A 27214-nucleotide genomic window follows, 5' to 3' on the forward strand; every position below is an offset into this window, starting at 1 on the left:
TAAAAAGATGCTTAACTTTAATGGGAACCAGGGAAACACACATTAAGATCACGAGGAGACGCCGTTTTATGTCTACCTTATTGGAAAATATTTGAAAGTTGGATAATACCAAATACTGATGAGAATATGAAGCAAAAGGAACTCTCACATACTACAGTTGGGGCTATAAATTGATATACCTACTTTGAACAATTTTACCATTATCTAATAAAGATAGAGAAGGGCATGCTCTGTGATCTCTATATATATACTCAACAGAAACACATTTATATGTTCATCAAAAATATAGATGTTCATAATATCCAAGAACTGGAAACAACTCCAATGTCCCCCAACAATAAGATGGATATAAAATTGTGGTGTGTTCACGCTACTGATTCTCATAGTTCATAGTGCAAATGAACTATAGCTTCTCAGATCAAGTGCTGAATTTTGTAAACCTGATAGACAGGGAAAGTAAGTTGTGGAAGTATAAAGCGTATTATATGAAATCTAAAGCATGCCCAACTACAACTAAACCACACATTGTTTAACACTTTAACTATATATGGTAAAACAATAAAATTATAACAAGACAATCATAAACACAATTTCAGGACAGTGGTTATCTGCAAGTGAGGGGTGGGACTTGGGAGAAGCAAATGGGCAAGCATGGGAGTTCATTTTATTTTATTTTTTTCCTTTAATTACTTAGATAAAATACATACGTATATTTTAAATTTATAAGGTATTTCAGACAGAGAAAGCCAACACCACTTCAGCTATGTACTGCTAGAGCTAAAATAATTCCGCTTTGACAAATGGGACAACTGAGGCCCTTACATGTGCTTATCAGATTAATCTAAGTCTGTAATGTATTGGTATTAAATCTTAATAACCTTAGGGAAAAGGAACAAAAAGCCAGAAAAAAAGAGAAAGTTAGAAAGTAGAATGAGAAGCAAAAAGAGAAAAGGAAAGAAGAAACTTCCAGGTAGGGCTAGTTGAGGAATATTTTTTGATGTTTTTAAAATCTAGCACCACCTTTTTAACCTATCTGCTAAAAAATAATGCACTTAGAAACATCAGTAATCCACATTCTTTAATGCAGAGAGTAGACACCTGGATGTCTCCAGATACAAAACACTGACTACCTATGAGAGCCCTTAGTCTTCTTCCACTGGAATATTTTTTAAAAAAATTTATTGAGACTTTATATTTTGACAGCAGTTATAGGTTCACAGCAAAATTTAGGAAAAGGTGCAGAGATTTCCCATATACTTCCTCCCCCTACACATGCACAGCCTCCCCCATTATCAACATCCCCCGCCAGAGGGGTACATTTATTACAACTGATGAGCCGACATCGACATCATTATCATCCAAAGTCCATAGTTTACATTAGGGTTCACTCTTTCTGTTGTACATTCTATGGGTTTAGAAAACTGTATAACGACATGTATTCATCATTAGAGCTTCGGTACAGAGTAGTTTCGCTGCCGTTAAACTCCTTTGTGCTCTGCCATCTTCCCCCAGCACCTGGCAACCACTGATCTTTTTTATTTTCTCCATAATTTTGTCTTTTCCAAAATGTCATACAGTTGGAATCATATAGTATGTAACTTTTTTCAGATTGGCTTCTTTCACTGAGCAATATGAAATTAAGATTTCTCTATGTCTTTTCATGGCTTGATGGCTCATTTCTTTTTAGCACTGAATAATATTCCATTGTCTGGATGTACTTCAGCTTATTTATCCAGTCGCCTACTGAAGAACTGGTTGCTTCCTGGTTTTGATATTTTAAATAAAGTTACTATAAACATCTGTATGCAGGTTTTTGTGTGGATATAAGTTTTCATTTCCTTCGGGTAAATACCAAAGAACATGATTGCTGGATCATATGGTTTAGCTTCATAAGAAACCACCAAACTGTCTTTCAAAGTGGCTGTACTATTTTGCATTCCCACCAGCAACAAATGAGAGTTCCTGTTGCTTCACATCTTCACCAGCATTTGGTAGTGTTGCCCATTCTAAGAGGCGTGTAGTGGTATCTCACTGTTTTAATTTACATTTCCCTAATCACATATGATGTGGAGCATCTTTTCTCATGCTTACTTGCCATCTGTATATCTTCTTTGGTAAGTTGTCTATTAAGGTCTTTGGCCTGCTTTTTGATTGGGTTGTTTGTTTTCTTATTGTTGAATTTTAAGAGTTCTTTGTATATTTTGGATAAAAGTCCTTTGTCAGATATGTCTTTTGCAAATATTTTTTCCCTTTTTGTGGTTTGTTCTCTTGAAATTGTCTTTCATAGAGCAAAAGTTTTTAATTTAAATTACTTATTTTATCAATTATTTCTTTCATACTTTGTACTTTTGGTGTTGTATCTAGAAAGTCATTGCCATACTAAAGGTCATTCTATGTTATCTCCTAGAAATTTTATAGTTTTGTATTTTATATTTACATCTGTGATACATTTTGAATTAATTTTTGTCAAGGGGTTAAGGTCAGTGTCCAGATTCATTATTTTTTTACATGTGGATGTCCAGTTGTTCCAGCACCATTTGTTGAAAAGACTATCTTTTCTCCACTGTATTGCCTTGCTCCTTTATCAAAGATGAGTTGAGTATCTTTATGTGGGTCTATTTCTATGCTCTCTGTTTGTTCCATTGATGTGTTTGTCTGTTCTTTTCCCAATACCACATTGTCTTGATTACTTTAGGTTTACAGTAAGTCTTGAAGTTGGGTAGTGTCAGTCCTCCAACTTTCTTCCTCTCCTTCAATGTTCTATTAGTTATTAGGAATCCTTTGCCTATCCACAAAAACTTTACAATTGATTTGTCAATATCTACAAAACAACTTACTGAGACTTTTATTGGGATTGCATTGAATCTATAGATCAAGTTGGAAAGAACTGATGTCTTGAGTTAATCACTATTGAATCTTACTGTCCACAAACATAGAATATCTCTCCATTTATTAAGTTTTTCTTTGATTTCATTTATTAGAGTTTCGTAGCTTTCATCACATAGATCTTGTGCATATTTTGTTAGATTTATACTTAACATTTTATTTCTGGGGTGTTTTTAATTTCAAATTCTACTTGTTCATTGCTGGTTTATAGGATAATGATTGACTTTTGAATATTATGTGTATCCTTCGACCTCACTGTTAATCACTTATTAGTTTCAGGAGTTTTTTGTTGATTTTTAAAACTTTCCTACATCTGGGGTATGAGGAGACATACTTGCCTTTACCTGATTTTAGTAGGAAAGCTTCAAGTTTCTCACCATTAAGTATGATGTCAATATAGGGTTTTGGTAGATATTCTTTATCAAATTGGAAGTTCCCCTCCATTCCTAGTTTATTGAGAGTTTTCCCATGAATAGGTATTAGACTTTGTCAAATGCTTTTTCTGCATCTATTGTTACAATCAGGTGATTCTTCTTTTTTAGCTTGTTGATGTGATGGATTACATCAGTTAATTTTCTAATGAACCAACATTGCAAACCTGGGCCACTGTCCCATATTAACAGTGATTAGTTAATCATATTTCTAGTTAGTTGAGGTGTTGGACCCGGAGAATATAAAACTTACGGTTACCTAAACTAGGAAAATGTTGAGGAAGAGAAGAAAGAGAGCCCAGGAGGGTGGACGTAAATCATCCCTTTGTCCAGCATATCTGTGCTGTACACACTCTCCACCCGCAAGCCCCTTAGTAGCCGTCTTGGTTATCAGGCTGACTATTGCACTGCTTCTGTTCATGTAATCCTGATTTTACTTAATAATCCCATTTTCACATAACATTTATTACAGTATATTATTATACTTGTTCTATTTTATTATTGGTTATTGTTAATCTCTTACCGTGCTTAATTTATAAATCAAACTTTATCGTGGGTACGTATGTGTAGGAAAAAACACAGTCTATATAGGATTTGGTACTATCCCGTTTCAGGCATCCACTGGGGGGCTTGGAACATACGCCTCACAGCCAAGGGGGAACTATTGTAACCCAAACATTTGAACACTACAATCTGTAATCCAATCTGTAATACTCAATCTGTAATCTGAGTATACCATGAAAGCTCTGCAAATCCTAGTGCAAAAGGTTGCTATAAACAAATACAATCCAACAAACCAACCAACAGAACTACTAAGACCCAGAGACAGTTTCCTACTCTTTGTCTCCACACTCAGCAGTTTCTCCAACACCAACTCAGACACTTCTTAAAACTAAACTTTGAAGCGAGAGGGGAGGTTTCTTATTGAGTTCCCAGTTCCTTCTTGGTATGTCTAATATTACTAATTTTGGGGTTCCTACTCTTTGTCTCCACACTCAGCAGTTTCTCCAGCACCAACTCAGGCACTTCTTAAAACTAAACTTTCAAGTGAGAGGGGAGGTTTCTTATTGAGTTCCCAGTTCCTTCTTGGTATGTCTAATATTACTAATTTTTGGTTCCAAGTCAACGTTTTCTAAATTGACCTGTACAGCCAATCTGTGATTTATACTGAGTTGCTCATCATTCACAATCACTGTTGTTATCTGATTTGTATTATAAATAATCACTATTTCTTCTTTTTGTTTTCCAAAGAATGTGGCAACACTTAAGATAGCAAGTATCATTAAAGCACTATATATATTTTTTAAAGTAATGTTAAATTAGCACTAAAAAGAAGGTAATGCAAATCTTAGCTGAGGTTAGAAGTCAGGATTTATCAATGTCATTGATAAAGGCTTACCTACTAATCTATTCTCCCTTCTGCCCAACTTACCCTCACAAAGGTTGTTATAGAAACACCTCTCAGATTGCTGAGTTTGGTTACAATGCCCTCATGTATCTCTGCTTTGCAATGTCATTATAAGCCTTTTGGAATAGTGTAGTGTATTATTTTCATTCATAGTATCGTATAATTAGTAATGGCATTTTTACACAGTAGAGGTGAGTTCAAAATTTGCAAAATGTACATGCATGATTAGATAAGCTTTGAAGAGCCAGAAATGGCTCAGATTGGTCACCCTCATGCTCATGTACTTGAACTTTTAATTTAACGACAAAAACAACAACAACAACAACAAAGACTTGACACCAAAGAAAAAGTATATCTAAGGAGCAAATGATGAAAATATTACATTCCCCTTAAAAATCAACCTAAAGCCAACTTAAGCCTTGAATTTTTATGGTTTTGAAATCAAGTTGCCTTTATCTTCTCTGTTCAGATTTTGAAGAATTGTAATTGTACATTTTCTGAGAAAATGCATGTTTGACAGTAACTAACTCCTCCATTTCCCCAGCAAAAAAGTCAGAACTATTTATTTCAGAAAGGTTAATTTGAAGTCAAGCTTCACTTTAAGTTTTAAAATAGGTCTTAAAAGAGAATATTTAAGCATAGCCTCAATTTAATTGGTTTAACACCCTGGAAACTCATGTTAAAAATAAGGACATTTACAACAAAGAGAAACTGCCATGGCAGAGAAATTATTACATTCCCTGCTCCCTTCGGATTTTTAATTCATTATTTTACAAGCCTACCTCAACTTAATTGCTTTTTATTTTTTCTTTTCTCCCCATGAGCCTAGGAAACAGCTGGGACTGGCAAACGGCTCATCCTAGTCAGTTCCAGCAACCAACAGCAGGTATGAAAAGATGCAATTTCAAAAATGTAGCTTTTTAAAAAAACATAAAAAACATTTTTCTCCTTACTGAGAGAACCAGTAAGTGCTATAAACAACATTTAAATTGAAATTCTTTGTGGACATCATCTCTATTCTTCATCCCACAAATTCTGGAAGAGAATTAAGGTCATCTGAGAGGATCGACCTTGGGAAAAAGAAAGATTTATCTCAGATCTTACTTTTTAAGTTGTAAGTTCTGAAAGACATTACTGCCTCTGTAGGAAGTTGCCCTTCCAGTTCTTTGTTTCATATTTTATTTGATTCCCTATATCACTCTCCGTATGACACGGAGATGGACAAAGACCAAAGTGCTAGATGAGTAAATCCTGAGTCACTCACCCACAGTCTAGAAAAAGGTTTAACCTGTGATCTGAGGAACAGTGACATGAGGTGGGGACAAAAAGCAGTCTGAAAAGTTCATGAAGAGACTCTGAAAGCTTAGAAAGGAGGTAATGAAAGCCATAATCCAATAAAAGCCTGTAAGAACCAAGACAGGTAACAAGCAATAACAAGTGTTTTCAACACTCGTGGGACGCTTACAAAAATCTGCTGCATGGCACTGGACCTGTGAACTGCAGAAACTCTTAGGACAAATGACTCTATCCAAATCCTGGCACCAAGAGACCTGACTAAACTCTACCATGACCTCTAGCAGCTTAACGGCTAAGAAGATAAAATGACAATTCAGAGTGCAAAAACAGACAAACCATTAGCCTAAACAAACAAACGAATCCCATGTTTAATGTAAATGCTATAGAAACTCACAGCTGAAATGAATCTCAAGGCTTTTATTTTTGAAGGTCAAAGAAAAGCATGGTAATTGTACAGTGGAACATGAGGAAGAGGGATAAATCACTTATTGGGAAAACCACAGAAGTCACTCATATATTATAGTTATCAATTCTATTAAAATACAACATGGTCACGGTGTTGACTGGAATGAAAGGCATATTTGTTTTCATGATGCTAAGAAAACTCACATTAAGTAATATTGAGATTCAGAGTTTGGATATAAAACAAGATAAAATCGTCTGAAGGACTATAACATTTTCTCTAACACTTTTCGCAGTGTTAATTTTACTAGGAAACTTACCTCAACATGCAAAACTAGATGTTAATGTGAAGCTTTAGAACTGTCTATTGATGAAATAATCTGGAATTCAATCTAAAGCAATAAATTCATTTGATATGGGGGTTGGTAGGATGCAAGTGCCGTGTTTGAATACTATGTGGTTAAGAAGACTGTGCTTAGATATGTGGTACATTTCGAATCCAGAAAGAGACAGTCACAGGAAACTGGACGTAGACCACCTTAGAGCTGGGTTTGCAAATGTCCAGGAAGCTCAGCTACAGAAGGTCCATGGCAGAATATACATTGAGAAATGTGAGTGCCTTGGAGAATTAAGAGGAAGGCAAATATCAACTCAGCCTTTCAAATAGTTTTTCAGGTATGGGGCTTAATGTTTACATCTGGATGTGAATAAGCAAATATGCTAAAATTATCCCTTTGTCAAGTTGAGGATTTTGTCCTGAGAAATTTAATAAATTATAAGAAAGTGCATTTCAATTTTAGAAATATATTATCCAGAACTTCACTAATGTTAAAATACCTTTTTATTTCTAAAGGTACCGTGGAGGTCAACATCTCGGTTTCTTTTCTGAGAAAGTGGGACTAACTGAAGAAGAAGAATGAAAGTGTTAGAAAATATAGAATTCTTCAATTTGGCTACTTTTATGCTCAGGCCATCCACAGAAAGGTATACAGACATACAACATGACCCCTGGTTTCATTATTGTACATGTTTACATTTTTAAAAATAATATATTCGGTTAATGTTTTGTGTGTTGTGTGTGCTCAGGCAAAGAAATACAGACTTTATTTTAGAAACGACAACACTGGATGAGTAAGGAAAGTGTTTAAATGGTAACGTAAAAGTTATAACCCAAACCAAGACTATGATTTATTTAATAAGTATCTACTGAGCTTCTGTTATGAGAATGGCACTATATTGATTAGCTTAACAACTTGAACAAGAAAATGTGGAAGTACTTATATTATTAGTTAAAAGGGATAGACATGCCATTCAAACTAGTTTAAATGATAAAGGGAATTTATTGGCTTAAGTTAGTGAAAAGTTCAAGAACTGCTTCAGGCACTGCTGAATCCCAGGTCTCAATGTCATCTCTCTCTCTTTATCTCTTGTCTCTGTGTTTTTCTAAAGTAGTCAGACAAGCTAGAAAGGAAAGCTAAAATTTAAAGACTTTAAGGTGACATTTATAACCGTCATTATAGAAAACCTTCCTTGATATTCATGTCGCTTGGTCTCACTTTCTTTGTCTTTAAAATGGAAGATTTGAGCTATCATTACCAAGGTTTCTTCCAGCTTCAACATTTAAATTTAGCAAATAAAAATACAGCAAATTTGAATTTCAGGTAAACAATGAGTAATTTTTGAGTGTATCTACCAAATGTTGTATGAAAATACTTGAACTAAAAAATTATTCATTGCTTATCTGAAATTCAAATTTAACCGGGCACCTGCATTTCACCTGGCCACCCTAATCCTAGATGTTAAGTCTCATTCATTCATTTATTCGTCTATCCATCTATCTGTAGATTTATTCACATAGATAGTAATTGGACACCTGCTATATGGCCAGACACTCTGCTAGGTGCTGGGGATACAGTGATGGGCAAAACCAGACAAGTTTCCTGCTCCTGTGGGGCTTTCAACCTCTCTAGCTGGGGAGAGTAACAGTAATCATATAATTACCAAGGTGAATACATAATTGCTAATTAAGTGTGCTGGAGAAAAGAAGAATAAGCAGTCAGAGAAGGCTTTCCTAAGGAAGTAATGCTTGAAATGCACACTAAAGGTTGAGTTGGAATTAGTTGGGTGGGGTTAGAGTATTCAACATGTGGGAACTGGCCAATACTTGTCTATGTTGAGATTAATGACTGTAGAGTTGGATTGAAAGATTGGTTGGCATATTCTTGAGCGGAGTTGACAAACATGAGTAGTGGCACTCTTTCACCTCCTCAGTCATTCTGGGTCTTATTACATCCCCAGTCTTGCTTTGTGATCATAACAGGATGCTTTCCATGACTGTTATCAAAGTTTCCATAGGTGGGAACACCTCTTCAGGTGCCAATATAAGGAAATGTAGGCATTAGAAGATATAACTTATGATGCCAGGCCTGAAAACACATTTCTGGTCTTATTTCATTTCAGTTATCCAAGATGAGACTTCTACTATGAATCATGAACAACACGTGGAATTATTTTCTAAATCAGGAATCCTGGATTCTTGTGTTCATTCTACGTTAGCTACCGAGGTGAGTGTGGGCATACCATTTGACCTCCTTGTGCTCCAATTTTCTCAGTTATCAAATGAGATTCATATTGTAAATTTAGCTTACATTATTGGGTTGTAAGGATTAAAATAACGTGGAACCTGATCTTTGAAAAGCAAGTTTTATTGTTCCTGTATTATTAGTCATATCAAAATAGTTACTACTATTATTTTTGGTGTGGAATGACTCTTGTTCAATATTCAATGAAATATGTTTCTGAAGTTATACTGGGTATGTTGAAACTAGGACACATATAAATGTGACAGGAATAAGTACCTTTACAAGTTTCCATCTATTCAATGAAAATAATGGTCTAGTATTTGCTAGTGTTCTACCAATGTGGGGTTGAGAGGGTTAATGTGCTTAGACCTCCTTGAAAATAGGTTGTTACCTAAATAAAAATGTAAGTCTCAGTTATTATTACTATCGTTATAGCTGAGAATTCTTTTTAATTTTTTTTTAACACATTAGCTCCCTACCACTGAGCCAAGTGCTGAATTGTTGGAAGGACTCATGTTGTCATTCCTCTCTTCTTGATGTGTCTAGCTGCTCGTGAGCTAAATAATTCTTTAGCTCCCAGGGTGCTTATTTAATAAATGATACCATAAAGTTCCTAAAGAAAAACTTTCAATTTCCTCTTGTGTGATGGCAGTGATCAACATATAGTAGGCTGCATTTGTGTTACAATGACAAGGTAGAATAGTTTCAAGAGACTATACGGCTCACAAAGGACCAAATATTTACTATCTAACCCTTCACATAAAAGACTTCCCAACCTATTTAGGCCTTTGGAGTCCTCTGCCTCCAGCTAGCAGAAGGGAAGAGGCATGAAGTATATTTGAAGTGGGAGGTAGGGAGGTAATGGAGTCAGCTGGCCTGGGTTGGTGGCCACATCGTTTCTGCTCACATTCCATTGGCATGCATTAGTCATATGGCCCCACTTAGATGCACAGAGGGCTGAGAAATGTAGTCCTTTGAAATAGAGTCCTGAGCAATTCATTCCTAGTGCGAATTCTATCCCATGGAAGTGGGATCATGACTTTCGATGGATAGCTAGCCATCTCCGCCATAGGCAGTCAGCACCCTGTTTGTCTATTATAGTGTAGTAGACACATTTGGTGTGTATCTGCTCAACACATGATTCCCATTTTTGAGAACTCTAGCCTCCCAGAGGGCAGGCCCCTGAGGCCATGTCTTTACTATTGTCATAGATCATTACTGAATTAAAGGATAATGCTTGGCCCAAAAGATCCTTCCAGAAATTTTGATCAGATACTAAGTGATTGATAGTCTCTGTGCTGTTTTTTAAAAAAAATGTTTATTAAACATTTTAACTAAGATGATACATGCAGACTCTTAATAAAGACGAGGTTTTGTTTTAAATCTGTTCTAAATTTTACATTGTGCTAGGCCTTCTAAAATAATACACGTAGCTTATTAGGCTAGGATAGAAGTACAATATCATAAAAATAAAAACTGCTTATAGTTAGTAAGAAAAGTTCACTAAGTGGCAAGGCAAAAGGTTACTTATTCTTTGGCACAATGCAAAATGTGAGGATTGTAATACTATCATAATTTTAATTGAGAAAACATATGAACACAGAAGCTATGAAGCAATCATCTCAGCCCCCACAGAAAAGCAGAGAAAGCCACACTGCAGAATGAGTGAAGGAAGAATGAGACGCATAGAGAAAAGTGGAGACAAGAGACCATGCAGCTCCATGAAGAACAATAGCTTCTTTAGATCTTAATGGTGTGAGGCTTCCCAGTTCTAGTTCTGCACAAGGCCCATCTATACTTCCTAAATTTGAGGCTTTTAAGACACCCACTGTAGTAGACACATATGATTTTGTCTACCTCATACCCCTTCCTTTACTTGGAGAAACAACTTCTCCACCCTATACAAGTTCTAATGTGATCACATTACTTTTTTACCCACAGCGATCGATAAGTAGAGAGGCATATGACCCAAGCCAGGGCAATCAGAATCTTTTTCCGGAATGTTTTTTGAAATGGAAATGGGAGGAAAAAGCTCTTTTCTCCAAAAAAGGGATCATCAAACTATGTCCTGGCCAAATTCAGCCACTGTCTATTTCATTTTTGGTTTTTGAAATAATTATAGACTCATGGGAAATTGCAAAAATAGTAGGGAGATCCCATTGCCCATTACTCAGTTTCCCCAATGACAACATCTTATGTAACTATAATACATTACTGATACCACAAAATTGACATTGGAACAATACAATTAACTGGACTACAGACCTTACTCAGATTTCACCAGTTTTTCACATTTTAAAAATGTCTTTGTGTATAGTTCTATAGCATTTTATCACCATCACAATCAAAATACAGAGTTGTTCTGTTACCACAAAGGAACACCCTCTGGCTATTCATTAACAGTCACATACTCCCCACTTTCTTCCCTAATGCCCGGCAACCTCTAATTTGTTCACCATCTCTACAATTTTGTCATTTCAAGAATGCTGTATAAATAGGATTATACAGCACACAACCTTGTGAAATTGGCCTTTTTCACTTAGATACGCTTAAGAGCCATTCAAGTTGTGTGTATCAATAGCCCTTCCTTTTTATCGCCGAGTAGCATTACCTGTATGGATGTACCGCACTTTGTTTAACCATTCACCTTTTGAGGCAGATTTAGGTTATTTGGGGCTATTACAAATAAACATTTGTGTACAGGGTTTTGTGTGTACATTAAGTTTTCATTTTCTAGAATAAATGTTCAGGAGTGCAATTCCTGGATCATGCGTCAAGTGTATGTTGAATTTTTTAAGAAATTACCAGACTGATTTCCAGAGTGACTGTACCATTTTACATTCCCACCAGCAGTGTATGAGAGATCCAGTTTCTTTGCGTTCTTGCTAGCATTTAGTACTGTTGTTATTTTTATTTTAGTCATTGTGACAGTTTTGTAATAGTACCTCATTATGATTTTCATTTGTGTTCTGATTGCTAGCAGTTTTGAATATCTTTTTCATGTGTTTAGTTACCATCTGTATGTCTTCTTTGGTAAAGACCAAAGACTTCCAGAGTTTAACATAGTAGATATGTTTTGTAAGCCACTATATTTGCAGTAATCTGTTACAGCAGCCATACAAAACTAATACAGTTAGTTTTAAATATTTTAGATGGCATCAATCCATAATACCCTAGAACAAGAATGGATCTCTAGATTATTAATTGTAGTCAGATGTTTGTCATGCAAATTAAAGTTTCCAAGGGTAAGACTCCTGATTCCTGATTAATTTGAAATATCATAGTATCAATCAATGAGCACATTAAATTAATAAGCATTTTACATGGTTGTGTTTGCCGGGCATTGCTGTGTTTCTTAACATGAAGAATGAGGGTGTATTAATCTTCTAGGGCTGTCATAACTAACTGGGGTGGCTTAAAACAACAGAATTTTATTCTCTAATAGCTCCAGAGGCTAGAAGCCTGGACTCAAGGTGTCAGCAGGGACAGACTCCCTCTGAAGGCTCTAGAAAAGAATTTTTCCTTGCCTCTTTCAGCTGCTAATGGTTGCTGACGGCCCTGGGTGTCCCTTGGTTTGTAGCAGTGTAATTTAAACCTCTGCCTTCATCTTCAGATGGCCTCCTTCCCTGTGTCTCTGTCTTCATCTTTCTCCAATACCAGTCGTTGGATTTAGAGCCCACCCTAATCCAATGACCTCATCTTAACTTGATTAAATCTGTAAAGACCCTTCAAAATAAGGCCACATTTATAGGTACCAGGGGTTAGGACTTTAACATACCCTTTTGTGGGGCATAAATAAACCCATCACAGAGGGCTACTTCCTCAGAACTCCCTGTTGTGGTTATTAAGGATGTAAATTCACCCCAAACCACATGATTGGGTTTCCGTGGTTCAGGCCTAAGAATCTGCTTATTTAACAAGCTTCTCTCAGAGTATCAGTAATCTTGAACTTTGAGAACCATTGATATGTTGAATGGTTTTATTTTTTCAAAATTTAAAAATGATGACGGAAAGTAGTTTAGTTTAAAGCCACTTTTTGTCCTTTGAATATTTATTTTACATATTTACAGAGGTGAAAAACACAGAGAGGTTCTCCTCCTGTGAACAATGGTATCCACAATTTCCACAAGCCGCTAACGGCTCCCCCCCAAAATGTCAGGTGTTCAAACGCTTACAACATAAAACTGACGTGTCTTTATTTTCAAGCTTTCCCTAAATGACCACCAAATTGGGAAATTTCTTGGCCTTAGAACAGAAGAAGTACCCAACAAAAACACTAATCTGGAGGAAAAAGAAAAGGCGACCTTTGAGCCCCTGATACATAACATGGTCCCAAGAGAAAGAAACACGTCCTGACATGTTTTCTGATAGGGACACGTGTGCCTATGGCGTGTGTGTGTGTGTGTGTATGCGGGCGCATGTGCGTTAAGGAATGAGAGAAATTCTGGGGAATCTGATAAAAGCAATTCAAGTTCCTGGGGAAATTTTGTGTTGTTTCTCTTTCCTCTGAGAATGTCAGCTATAAGCCAACACAGTGGATGTATGTGTTCAAAATAGATAGTCCCCACTTTGTTTTCTTTAGCCAAGGTTGATTTGAAGAAAGTTAAAGTACACAGGTCATATACAGAAATATTGGAAAATATGTTTACCAAAATAGAAACTATGGCTATCTGTGAATAGTGAGATTTCTGGTGGTTTTTAATCTTTGTAGTTTTCTGTATATATATTTATTTTCATTGAGCATGCATTATTTACAAAATCAAAAGTAAAACACTATAATTTTTAAATAGTTGTGCATATGAGTACTTTAAATGTGAAAGTGAGGTGCTAAATGAAATAATAGGAAGTGACCCAGTTGGTTTTGAATGAGTCCAGTCCATTAAGGTTCTTTTGTTTTTCATAGCAGACCATTTTTTCCTGAGGTAAGTCAGGAACAAACAAAGGAAAAAGGAACAGGTTTGTGGCGCTCTAACAAATGATTTTGTTTTCTCCCTCTTCCCTTCTCACCTCTCAAATTGGAGGATGGAGAGAAAATGGGAGGCAGCCTGTGGGCCCAGGGTGTGGCTAAGATCATGGGCAGATGACTTTGGAATTAGTTAGAAGATAGATGGAGAGCGTAAGGGGCTTGTAGAGATTTTTATTTAATCACCAAGTGTAGATCAGACAAAAGGTATTGTATTAAGAAACAAATGATTTAACTATTGGTCCAGATTTGGTGTCCCATCTGTCTTGTGGGGCCCCCCTACTTTCATTTATTATACAGAACCCCATGCCTTATCAGATATTTTTACTTAACATGGCAGTAAAAGTAATTCTTCTCTAGGCATTATCCTAGTCCTTAAATAATGCTTTCTAGAACATTTCTAGCTAACAGGGAGTTTACAGAGTTTAAAGTTGTAAAATATATCCCTTCAGAATTAAACTTATATTTTTATTTTTTATGTATTTTCTGACAGGTGAAAAATCACTGTAATCTTCACTACACAGCAGTATATACCCATAACCCACGCTTCTAACAACAACATGGTTTTTGCTGGGGTGGGGATATGCCAGGACTCACTAGAGATTTTCTTCAAAACTCCTCCCTACTCCAAAGACCCTTTGGAATTTCGAGTGCCCATGGAAGGGAGGAGAAAGAGTTGAGAAGATGACAAGATGAGCAGATTTAGTTTAAAGATTTAAAAAAGGAAAGAAAGAATTAAGCTGGTTAGAAGTGTAAGCAAGAGGTAGAGAATTTGAAAGGTTAATAGGGGCTGAAGGAAAGAGGAGCTGTTTCAGATCAACACAAGTGAGAAGCAGGAAGAGAGGCTTTGCCAGCACGGGCAGCTGAGGCATCCTGGTGTGTAGCTCTGAGCCCAGGCCCTCCATTTAGAACTGCGATCAGAAAGGCTCATCCCTCCAGTGTCCAGGACCCTGAGGGCAATGGCTGGGCCAGAGTAGATCAGGAAAAGGAGCCTGAGAAACAGGCAAAAGAAAAATCTACACTTACCACTCACTCTGCTTTGTCCTATAAAGTGTGTGTGGCTTGTCACAGAGTGAAGCTATTGCTTACCTTCGAACACTTAGCTGAGTGTGGATGCTGCTAAGTCCCGATTGAAGGGATATGAGGAAATGAACATTTGGCAAGCTCCTACTATGTGCCAGGCCTCTGCCAGATGCTTTTTTATGTTATGTTATTTTATTTAATCTTCAAAACAATACGGGGAGACAACTTTGCTATGTACATATTGCCAATGAGGAACTAAGGCACAGGGTGGTTAAATAACTTTTCGAAATTGCAAAATTAGCAAGTGGCAGAGCTTATATTCAAGACCAGATCTGTCTGTTTCAAAAATTGTTCTTTTTGCTGATTAGAATCACCCCAGCAAACTAGAAAGTTTGAATTTCTACTTTTGTTTTTGCTTCTGCTCACTACTACTCACCGATACAGAAGGACTTTAGCCTTCAACTTATAAACTCATTCTTTAGTGTAAGCATTGCCATTGTGTGATGTGGTTAATCCAGGTGCTCCGAGAAGCAGACTCCAAAACAGAATTAGATGTGCAAAAATTTTATTAGGAGAAGTGCCGACGTGAGAGATTATGGGGCAGGTGTGGGAGAAGGCTGAAAGCTATCAGACTACAATGCAAATCTGATCCCAGTGAAGAAGGAAAAAAAGGAAGATCGAATTGAAGCATCTTAGGCCACAGAGCAGTCTAAGGAAGGTTTGGGAAAGCCTTTCGGAGTCCTTGAGCCTGAGTCAACCATGAGAGAAGTTGCACACCTCCTAGGAATGACCCTGCCTTAGAATGCACACCCCATTCAGCCACTGACTTAGAGCAGCTATGGGCATCATGGTCTCACTACAACTGCTGTGATGGACAAAAAAGTAAAAGACAACCCACAGGATGGGAGAAAATTTTTACAAATAATATATCTGATAAGGGACTTGTATCCAGAATATATAAAGGACATAATTCAATAGTAAAAAAATAAATAACCTAATTTAAAAATAGGCAAAGGATCTAAATACAAATTTCTCCAATGAAAATAAATATACAAATAGTCAATAAACATGAAAAGATGCTCAATATTCTTAGTCATTAGGAAAATGCAAGTCAAAATCACAATGGGATATTTTACACCACCAGGATGGCTATTATAAAAAAAGATGGATAACAACAAATGTTGGCGATAACGTGAAGACATTGAAACCTTCAGATATTGCTGGTGGGAATGTAAAATGGTGAAGCTGCTTTTGAAAACAGTCTGGCAGTTCTTCAAAAAGTTAAATGCAGACCCAGCAATTCTACTCCTAGATATATACGCAAGAGAATTGAAAACATGTCTGCACAAAAACTTATACATAAATGTTCATAACAGCATTATGCAATTAATCAAAAAGTATTCATTAACTGATAAATGGATAAACAAAATTATTACTTTGGAACATTATTTTTTTATAAAAAGGAATGACACACAAAGGGAATATTATTCAACTTTAGAAAAAAGGAGGGAAATTCTGTTATATGCTACAATATGATGAGCCTGGAGGATATGATGCTAAATAAGCCAGTCACACACACACACAAAGAAATAAAGTGTGATTCCACTTACGTGATGTACCTAAAATAGTCAAAATCAGAGACAGAATGTAGAATGGTGGTTGTTAGGGATGAGGGGAAAGAGAATGGGGAGGAGTTGTTTAATTGGTTAAGAATTTCAGTTTTACAAGATGAAAAGAGTTCTAGAGATTGGTCGCATGACAATGTGTGTGTACTTAATATTACTCAACTGTACACTTGAAAATGGTGAAAATGGCATATTTTATGCTGTGTATATTTTACAAATGAGCGAGAGAGAAAAAAGGAACGGAGTACTCATACATACCATAACATGGATGAAGTTTGAAAACATCGTGAGAAGCAGAGGAAGCCAGACACAAAAGGCCACATGTTGTATGAGCTCATTTATAAGAAATTTGAAAAACAGGCAAATCCATGGAAGCAAAAAGTGGTCTGTACCCATCAGCAGTCATTCCTCATTCCCTATTCCATGCCATAGCTGAAGGGAGAAGGGAGTAAGGAATGACCATTTTGATGGGTACGGACCTTCCTTCTGGAGTGATTAAAGTGATAAGGAATTAGATAATGGTGAATAATGGTGAAGGTTACACAACTTTGTGTATATGAAAAAATGAATTGTATACTTTAAAAGGGTTTTATGGGATATGAATTATAACTCGATAAAGATGTTATTTATTTATTTATTTTAAATGCTGCAGTGGGTTTCAGAGCACATCAGCCTGGCTCCCAGTCAATTACACTCCCTGCAGTTGCAAATCTGTGAGGTGCATTTTCATGGCTACCACCCATGACAGTCTATTACAAGTATATTTTTGGTGTTGATCATGATAATAGTTACCTAAAATGCATTAGGTGCAGACCTGAACAAGGTAATGGACTAAATCATTTCCCCAAATGATTTCTTTTTCCAAGCTTCGGTAAATGCATGGTCCTGAATTTCTCACTGAGCGTATATGAGTTTTGATGCTGCTATTTCACTGCTGCGACCATTTTGATTCTGAGAGAGCAAAGGATATATCAGCAAAAAATATAAAATGGTTTTAGATCTACTTTGTGACCCTAACAAACATAAAAGGTACTAGGAAAAAGCTTGGTATTTTCAACTGCTGACCGGAGCCACACTTATGCAAACTGTCACTGATGTTGTTACTGCCATCATCCTCACTTTGAGCAAATAAATGGTGAGAAGGAAGGAGGGCCAGCCCTGCTGAAATAAGATGGAAGTGCCTGTGGCTCACGGTACATGCTAATTTTTTAAGGTTCCAGATTTGCTAGTTTTAATGGAAAGAAAAGCAAAAATCTAATTTAAAAAAAAAATTCCCAGAGAGGTGGAAAGGACAAAACGAGGGAACAGCGATGAAAGTTAGACATTCCTGGAATTAGTTTACTTAGAGATTTGACTATGGAATCATGTAAACGTTTTACATGTTTCAAATAAAGTAACTACAAAAATAAAAAAATGAAATTAATGAGCCCAATTGTGGATCGAGTAAGTGACTTAACCACATAGAAAACTATTTCAAGGTATTTTAAAACATAATACTTCAACTGGAATGTACCTTAAGATAAAAAGAACTGCAAAAATGAACAAACAAATGTAAAAACGTTACCAGTAGTCATATCGTTAGTAATAGTATTGATAGTTATTCGAAACTATTATGTATGAATAGGAAAATGCAAAGTAATTAAAATTTATTAGGAGCTGAGATTTTCAACATAAAAGAGTTACAAATATAAAATCAGAAAAGCTAAGTAAAAACCATGTAATTCTAAATTTGTATTAGAAATATAAATGCATTGGAATTTTTATTTAAAAATATTTGCTAGTTTTATTTACTGAAAAGGCCTAGGAACAATGATGAGCTCAGTCTCGTTGAACTACCCTAACAATGATGAACTCAGTCTTGTTGAGCTACCCTAACATCTGTAACTACAACTTCCCACCGAAAGGAATCAGGGCTTCTTGGGGAAATGCCTAATTAACCAAGGCAGGAAACGATTATAACAAGCCCAGAATACCCTGCCGTTTTAGGAAGCAATTCAAGAATCAAGATGAATAATAAGTGCAATGGAATTAAATATATTTAAACCAAATAAGAGAATTGATCATTTTTGGAAAATGCTAGAGAACCAAACCATTTTTATGAAAAATGGAAATAATCAAGCATTTATTCTGCCTTTCCTGTATAAATTATACCCCAGGACAATCAGATTGTTGATGAGAGGAAGTTTATCTTGATAGATTTATGCTAACAAATGAAGAAGGAATGATAGAAATGAAATATGTTCACTTTGCAACCCTCTAATGAATTAATAGCTATAGACAATGATCAATGGACTGCTAATATTGCAGAAAACCAGACATTTTGGACCGCCTAGTGGAAGTTCACAATATCAAGTATGCTTAATAAGCAAGCATGACTCCAATATAATAGCCATTAGCAACTTGTATGTATTTCAATTTCAATTTAAACTAACCTCTATGTGCTGTCTAGTATGGTAGACACTAGCCACCTGTGGCTCTATAAATATGAATTAATTAAAACAAAATAATTCGGTCCCTTAGTCACAATAGTGCAATAGCCACATGAGCAGATACAGAACATTTTCATCATCACAGAAAATTCTCCAGAACAGGGCTGAAAATCTGACTAGTAGTTTACAGGAAGTACAGGGGACAGAAGAACATGATTCATGCTGTATGAGGGTTCTATCACCAAATCCAAGATGTGGGAAATTGTAGGACAAATGACCCGGTTCTTTCGATCAATAAATTAAAACGGAAAAAAGAAGAGAGAACATATAGTTTAAAAGAGACTTGAGAAAACATCAACCAAATATAAAGTAGGAATCTCATTTGGATCCTGATAATAAAACGGAAAATTTAGGAAATGTGAACACTGACTGGACATTTGACAATACTAAGAAAGTATTGTTTTTAGTGATGTGTTATATTATGGTTATATCCTATAGAAGATCCCTTCTCCTTTAGAGATATATCTTGAAATTTTTACAGAAGTAATGATCTGATGTCTAGATTTAGCTTTAAAGTAACCCAGTAGTGAAAGAGGATACAAGCACAGATGGTGTAAGGTTTGCCACACGTTGATAACTCTTGAAGCTGGAGATTCCTTTAATCTAGTCTTTCTGGTTTTGGTATACGTCTCAAGTTTTCCACAAGAAAACGTTTAAAAATTGACTGGTTTACCTTTCAGATTCCTAAAGTAGGTCCGAAACCATTTGTCATCTTTGCTGTTACATCTTTATTAATTTTCCAAGTAAGAATGTTTGGAGCACAGAGATGAGGGCATCCCATTGTGCTGCTTTGTTCTCTGACTAGCTCTCTCGCGCTTTGACAAGTCACCTAAACTTTCTTTCCCATTACATTAGTTATAAGACACTTAGGTAGATGCCTAGTAGCCATTTGACATTCAATAAACACTATGAAGTGATCATGGCCTCCAAAGAACCATGGAAGATGCTGAAGTACAAAGATGAATAAAATATAGTTCTCGACTTAGGGAGCTTAGTATCTCATGAGGAGGTGGAAATATAATCCATAATAAACAAATTACTATGATAAAGTAGGCACAAGGCTTAGAGAGGCCTGAAAAGGGGATTGGTCCATTATATCTTGGGAGTGGTGCTGAAGAAAATCTTCACGGAAAGATGGACTTTGTACAACATTTTGAAAGAATGAAAAAGTGCTTTCCAGGTTGACAGTATGAGCAAAGACAGACAAGCATGCAAGAGGCTGGCATATTTAGGGAACTGCTTACACGGCGTCTCACTCCTCAGGAGGCATTTGTTAATAAAACTTTCAATTCAATTCAATAAATTCAATTCAATAAACTTTCAGTTCCATTAAATGAATACCTAGCAAAGCAAATGAATTACTGAAAATATACTACCACTTAGGCACTTCCTATGCACTGAATACTCTGCCAGAGTCTGTGAGGGTCCCAAAGAAAAATAGAAAAATTCCCAAAGGATTTTCTTCTGGTCATATTAGAAAAGTAGGATTTACATGTGTGGAATCATTACAGAGAATGATTAGAGAATGCCTGAGGAAAAAAGAAGAGTTTCAAAAAGACTTAGAAAAAAAAAAATAGGCCAGGGTTTTGTTCTAAGCTAATTTTGTTGTTAATGACACCTAACGCTGAGGGCTATTTACCTATAGATACTGGGGATCTCATTCCCCAAGTCTGCCTTACTCAACCTCAGCTGGCCTTCACGCATAAACGTGCACCTGTGTTGGAAGTAGGGAGTGTGGGAGACTGGCAGGGTGTATCGGGGTGAGACTGACCCAAGGAAGTTTTTGACTCATCTAATTACGGTGAGAGTTGGTGTGAACCGACAATCTGGGCCAAGGTGATTTCTTTTCTAGACAAATCAATCTGCAAACACAGAAAGAATTGGCTGATTGGAAGAGGAAAAAAGGGAATGAATACACAAAGAGCAAGACGCTGAATCACATTAATGGCTAAACACCAGTGAGAAGCCTCTATGAGCCTCTATGGCTCAACCCAACTACCCACTCTACTTTTTCTAAGGTCTAATTATTTGAATTTTTCAAGGTCTCTTTGAACATTTATCCCTTTATAGCTGGTATGAATTTTAGAGTTTTAGGACTCAGATGTGCAAAAATGTTTTTCTAACTCAATTGTTATCTTCAGTTTCAACTCGGTCTTTTTTGGGTACACACGCATCAAATATAGAATACTCCCTTCTGTCTTCGGCTTCCCTTCTTCCTGCATGGATGTAAATCCCCAAGTGGAGAGAAATGGGCATGTGCATTGGGTCTTGGCATCAAGAGGGAGCTCGTCTATGCAGCGCTCACTGTCCCTCAGAGGCACAAGCGGTCCTGGGTGATCCCCTTTCCACTGCACCCCTGCCTGGTGGCTCTAACCCCAACAACCTGAGGCTGGTCCCACACTGTGCCTCTCCTCCTTCAATGGCCTAAGTAGTCACCTCCAGTTTTTCTCTCGAGGTCAGAGACTCTTGGTTGTGGTCCCCGACCATGTAGGAGCTCACGGATGTGAGAGGATGCCCTATTGTAGTCATAGAAAATCTAGAGTCTGCTGAACCCTCCCCTAGCCATCACAGTCTGCTCAGGAACAGTGTTGGATGCAGCACTTCTCTATGAGGCTTGTGCTCTCCCCAGCTACAACCGTGGGGACCAGGCACAGCCCTTCTGTCATGGAGCCCCCCAAACGTTAGCTTTTATTTAGTAATCTACACTCTACCACACGTGATTTAGCCTGTGCTTAATGAGACCCAAGACCTGGATTAGTTCTCTTAGTGTCTTTTTTTCCATCCCCTGCTCAGAATTCACTCGTGAGAGACAGGTAACCTGCTCTAGTGTGCTCATGTCGGTTTCTCCTCCCCGCTAGTTGTTGCATCATAATTTTAGGTCCTGAGCCCCTTCAGGGAACACAACCAGACTTCCCTGTCTCAACTGGTCTGGCTCCTGCATTAGAAAATCTACTTCCAAAATGGTTTATGTTTCTCTTCTTAGTTTTCAGAATGTAAATTGGAACTCAAAGCTGAACAATAATATCTTTCTTTTTGCCTTCACACACTCTCTTCCTAAAGACTGTGAGCTTGGAAAGTTACCTGCCATCTGAAAGGGAGAGGAAGTGTAATGGTTATAAGAAAGCTTGAGGAGAAAACCTTAATTGATATCACAAAATGTTATCTGCTATATTACAATACTTGACTTTCTTGATGAAGTTTCTTACAACCTGTACAACACAGCACTAAGAAATTCCCTTTAAAATGCAGATATTTGGGCTCCAGAATGATTTACAGTGCTGATTTTCTGAGTTACATTGAGAAACTTGCATGACATCATTCTGTCCGCAGGAAACAATCTGACCCACAATACAACCAATCCTTGAAATAGCTTCATTACTAGATTTTTCTACATAACCTTTTTTTCCCCCAATTTTACATGTAAGAAAAATGAAATCTACTGATAACCTACCCAGCTCATTTTTACCAATATCTTTAACATCTATCTAAACAAACTCTTTTTATAAGCATGAGCAATTATATCTAGTAAAATAATTAAAACACTAGCTTAGAATTTTTCCTTCTTTCCCAATCCTTGAGGAAGAAGCTTAAGAAGAAAGAGGAAAAAAAAAAAAAAGACATGGTAAAATGTTGTTAGGGATTTAAAAAATAACCCAATCTATGTTAGTGTTACAACTATGTAAAATGAACGTATGCAAATTTAGGGCAGAAAGGAAGTCTCAAAAATGGAAATCAGCTGACTTTTTAACTCTTTAAACATTTTATCTAATCACATGATTGTATTAATAAGTAGAAGAAATGTTCTAAAGCACACAATAATTGGACCGAAAACCACAGATAGTTTTTAAAGATTGAAAGGAAACAGGTAAGAGTAGAAGAAGTCTAAAAAAATATTTATATTTCGGTAAATTCTAACTAACCAATTCTCCTCGGCTGAGAAGAAATGACAAGAAATCTATGGTATTTAGAAATCACATTAAAACAAAGCTGTAACACCTCTCACATCTAGGCACAGGATAATTCATTTTGTTAAATGGGTGTGCTGAGAGGAGACAGTTTCCCTCACACCGAACAATTTTAATGTCTGGTGTGAGGTCAGATTCCTTTTTGCAGATGTTTTTTTGCCTGGTGAATACAGCAAATACCGAGCCCCCCCACCCCGCCCCACTAGTCCTCTCTCTGGCTTATTTGCTTACTCTGGAAAACGAAAGGATGGCATGGTTTGCGAACCAGGGGTTGTTATTCTTTGCCTGCATATCATGTTGCCTTTTTTGTAAGGAAAATCACAAGAATACATAAAAGTTTTTGATGAATAGAACGCTTTATTTTTAGGAGAAAATGGACAGAACGGTTTGGGGCTTTGGGGCCGCCTGTTGCTCTCGTGTGAGCACCTCCCACTGCCTTGACTTTTTATTCTGCCTAGTACTTGGTGCCAAAATTTACACGGCCACTGTGGGGAACAACTGGATTTAGCATAAGTAAGAATAACCGCTCTTCCCCTGGGGAGAGACAAAAAGGATAAGTGCACAAGGCGCAGAGACAATATTATCAGGAGTTATATTCCTGTTTGGCTCTTTTGTGTACTCTGAATCCTGGAGTCTGCTGCAAATAATAAAAGCAAGAAGCCAGTTGGCTTGGAGCCAGATCCGGGATTCGCAGAAGAGACCATTTTATTTTTGGCAAAAATATATTTGTCACTGATGGTTCTATACATTACAAATGTGGCCATTTGAGAAAAAAGTTGTTTTGTTTTGGTAAGTTGTGCAAAGAAAGCAAAAATTAATTATTCGAATTAGGAAGGGAAAGACAAGTTTCTATTAGGGCCTGGGAACCCAGGCGGTGTTGGTGCGCACCTGTTTGCCGTACTTTCTCCGTTTGCACCAGGGTCTCTGAATTTGGGTTGGACTGTTATTGTTCCCTTAATAACCTGCATCTTTCTCTCTCCTCTAGTTCAAATTGTGAGGTACTTTGATCTCTCACACTCTAAAACCAAATGATGTCATTTTTTTCCTTTTCACTCTCATCTCAAATACCCACCCCCCCCTCCCCAATTCATAAAACACATTGAATTGGTTGCGAGAATTCATTTTGAATCCAAGCCAACATGGGTTGGAATCCTGGCTTCTCTGCATGCTCCCTATCTTTGTGATACTAGAGAAAGTACTTTTCTTCACTTCAATTTCTTCATTGATAAAATGAGGAATAATAATAGTATACATCTCCTTGAGTTTTATGAAGATTAATGATACAATACATAAAGATCATTTTGCATTGCACCTATGCAATAGTAATAATTTTATTATCTCTATCATTATTGTGAAATAAAGTGGTATTCAGAAGGAAAATTATAGCTTAAAATATAAAAAATAAGAAAGTCTTAAAATGAAATAAGCATTCAACTTTAAAAGTTATGAAAAGACAAAGAAAATGTTTATGTTATAAATATGATGACTTCTGTTTCTGGTTATATGGAAGACTAGATGTCCAGAGATAGTCTTCCAGTATGAAACTAAAAATTCTGGATGAAATATACTTTAAAAATATCTTTAAAAATATTTGGCTGACTATTGGGAAAAGGAGGAATATCCTTGCCATAGAGAATAAGAAAGTAAAAATTCAGAGAGATAAACCCATCAGATGCTGATGTTTGCAATGGAGGTTTCTGGCTACTCTAGGAGGACATATGTTGAGGAAGACAGACAAGAACATGAGGTCTGTAACAGCTGAGAGGATGAAGCCAGAATTCCAGAAAGATTATACTAGGTACATTCAAGAGAGTTGAACTGGGGTTTGGTGGTGAGGGCAGGGCATGAGAGAGAGAGAGAGAGAGGTAGAGAGAGAGAGAGAGAGAGAGAGAGAGAGAGAGAGAGAGAGATGGTGGAGGGAATCCACCAATAATCATTAGATCTAAATAGAAAATTTTAAAATGGGGGAAAATACTTGGAGAATACCTAACTACAAGTTTGTTATCACATATATTTGGGGGCAGAATTGGTACCATCTGTGCTACGCCCCCCCCAATAAATCTAAGTCAAATATATGATCAAATATTTAGTTAACAGGGACAGAATAGCAGAATATCAGAATAGAAGAATGGAAATAATAAGAGGAAAAAATTAATGAAATAGGAAATTAAGAAACAACAAAGTATATCTTTTAAAAAGGCTAAGAGTAGTGACAAACCTTCAGAGAAATTGGCCAAGAAAGAGGAGGAAATACAAACAATGTTAGCAATGACAAAGGACATGACTTAGATGCTAAAAGGGTTTAAGAATACATTTGGAACACCTTTGCCAATAAATTTGAAAGCTGGAAAAATGCACAAATTCCTAGAACAGTGTTCCTCAAATTTTAGCATGTGCCCATATCACCTGGAAGGCTTTAAAAACACAGATTACTGAGACTCACCCATACAATACTCGATTTAGTAGATCTGAGATAGAGTCTGAAAATTTGCATTTTTAGCAAGTTCCCAGGTGATAAAACATTGAGAACACACAGTCCTAGAAAATATAAATTACCAAACATACTCCAGAGGAAATAGAAATTATTTTATAACCCAACACTTTCCTACCTTTTTCACATCATGACACACAAAAAGCCCCCAATACTATCATATGGCACACTAAGGTAAACAGATGAGGTTGCTCTTGGCTGGAAATAATCTGCTCTTGACTCTGTTTTTCCCAGGCCCGCTTTGACCTGCCTGCTCTTGGCAGCCTCAGAGGCTGAAGGATCAGTATCTTGGGCTCACCTGTAATCCATTCTCTACATACCAGTATGCCTCGGTTTACCTGCTGGGAAGCTACATGCCAGGATTTATATTCAGATGTATTAGTTATCTATTGCAGCATAAAAAATTACCCCAGATTTAAAACCTTAAAACAACATGTATTTATTACCTACAGTTGTCTTGGTAAGGAATCCAGATGTGATCTAGCCAGGTCCTCAGTTCTGTGCTCTAACTGGGCTGCTAGCAAGGTGTCAGCAGGTGCTGCAGTCAGATCCTGGGAAAGAATCCACTGCCAAGCCCACTTGCTTGGTTGTTGGTGGGAGTCAGTTCCTCCTGGGCTGAAGGCCTCCGTTTCTCTCTGGCTGTTGGCTGGAGGTCTCAATTCCTTGCCATGTGGGTTTCTCCATAGTTACAGCTTGCTTCAACAACTCGCTTCTCACAAGAAAAGCAAGAAGAGACAGAGAGCTAGGCAGAGTCGGTTTTCTGAAACCTAACCTTGGAGGTGAATCCCTTCATTCTTGATATATTCTATTGGTTAAAAGCATCCCATCCTTAGCGGGAGGGAATTACACATGGGCATGAAAATTGAGATCATTGTGGGCCATCCTAGAAGCCTGATTCCACACCAGAAGAAAAATTGCCAGGTGGTAGGGTTAACACATAAATTCGACTTTACTGGAGAGTTGTAGATTATTCTCTAACAGTGTATAATAGTTACCATTATCACAAAATCTCACCAACACTTGCTATTGTCAGACTTTTAAACTTTTGCCAATCTGCTGGGTATAAAACAGGAACTTGTTGTATTTCTCTAGTAACTAATGAGGTTGATAATATTTTCATATATTTATTTACCTCCTGGATGTGTTCTTCTGTGCAAGGCCATTCATATTTGTCCATTTTATATTAGGTTTTATCTTCTCCTTATTGATTCAATGAAGCCCATATGGCTGAATACTAACCCTGAGTCAACTGTATGTGTAGTGAGTATCTTCCTCCAGTTTTTGGTTTTTGATATCTTTTGAGGAACAGCAATTTTTTTATTTTAATGTAGTTGAATTTATGCTTTCAGTTTTGTGTTAAGAAATCCTTTATTACCTCTAAGTTAAAAATTTCAGTTCTACATATTTTTCTCAAGTTTTAAAGTTTTGTCTTTAGGTCCTTTATCCAACTATAATTGGTTTTTGAGTATAGCGTGAGGTGGTATTTACTTAACTTTTCCCCTCATATGGCTAACCAATCAATACTTTTTAAATAGTCTGTCCCCCTCCAACTCATCTGCAATGTCATAGTTAGGTTTTCTGTATATTCATCTATTCATGGACCTTATTCTGGACTCTGTTTTGATCCACTGATCTATCTCTGAACTGATAACA

At 36.8% G+C, this 27214-nt stretch overlaps 1 long non-coding RNA gene across 2 annotated transcripts in view; it reads left to right on the forward strand.

Moving 5' to 3' along the window:
- Positions 1-27214, forward strand: part of LOC107499570 — a 99434-nt gene that overhangs the window by 31528 nt on the left and 40692 nt on the right. Inside the window, exons 1-3 of one of the 2 annotated variants that reach the window (XR_004955541.1) lie at positions 5555-5611; positions 7277-7407; positions 8884-8987. This is a non-coding gene — a long non-coding RNA (uncharacterized LOC107499570). Of the gene's footprint in view, positions 1-5554; positions 5612-7276; positions 7408-8883; positions 8988-27214 lie in introns of those variants that run through there. The other variant, XR_001594307.2, reaches the window with a different exon arrangement.

Source organism: Rousettus aegyptiacus, unplaced genomic scaffold (genome assembly GCF_014176215.1).
Source record: "Rousettus aegyptiacus isolate mRouAeg1 unplaced genomic scaffold, mRouAeg1.p scaffold_m13_p_2, whole genome shotgun sequence".
In the NCBI taxonomy this organism is placed as follows: Eukaryota; Metazoa; Chordata; class Mammalia; order Chiroptera; family Pteropodidae; genus Rousettus; species Rousettus aegyptiacus.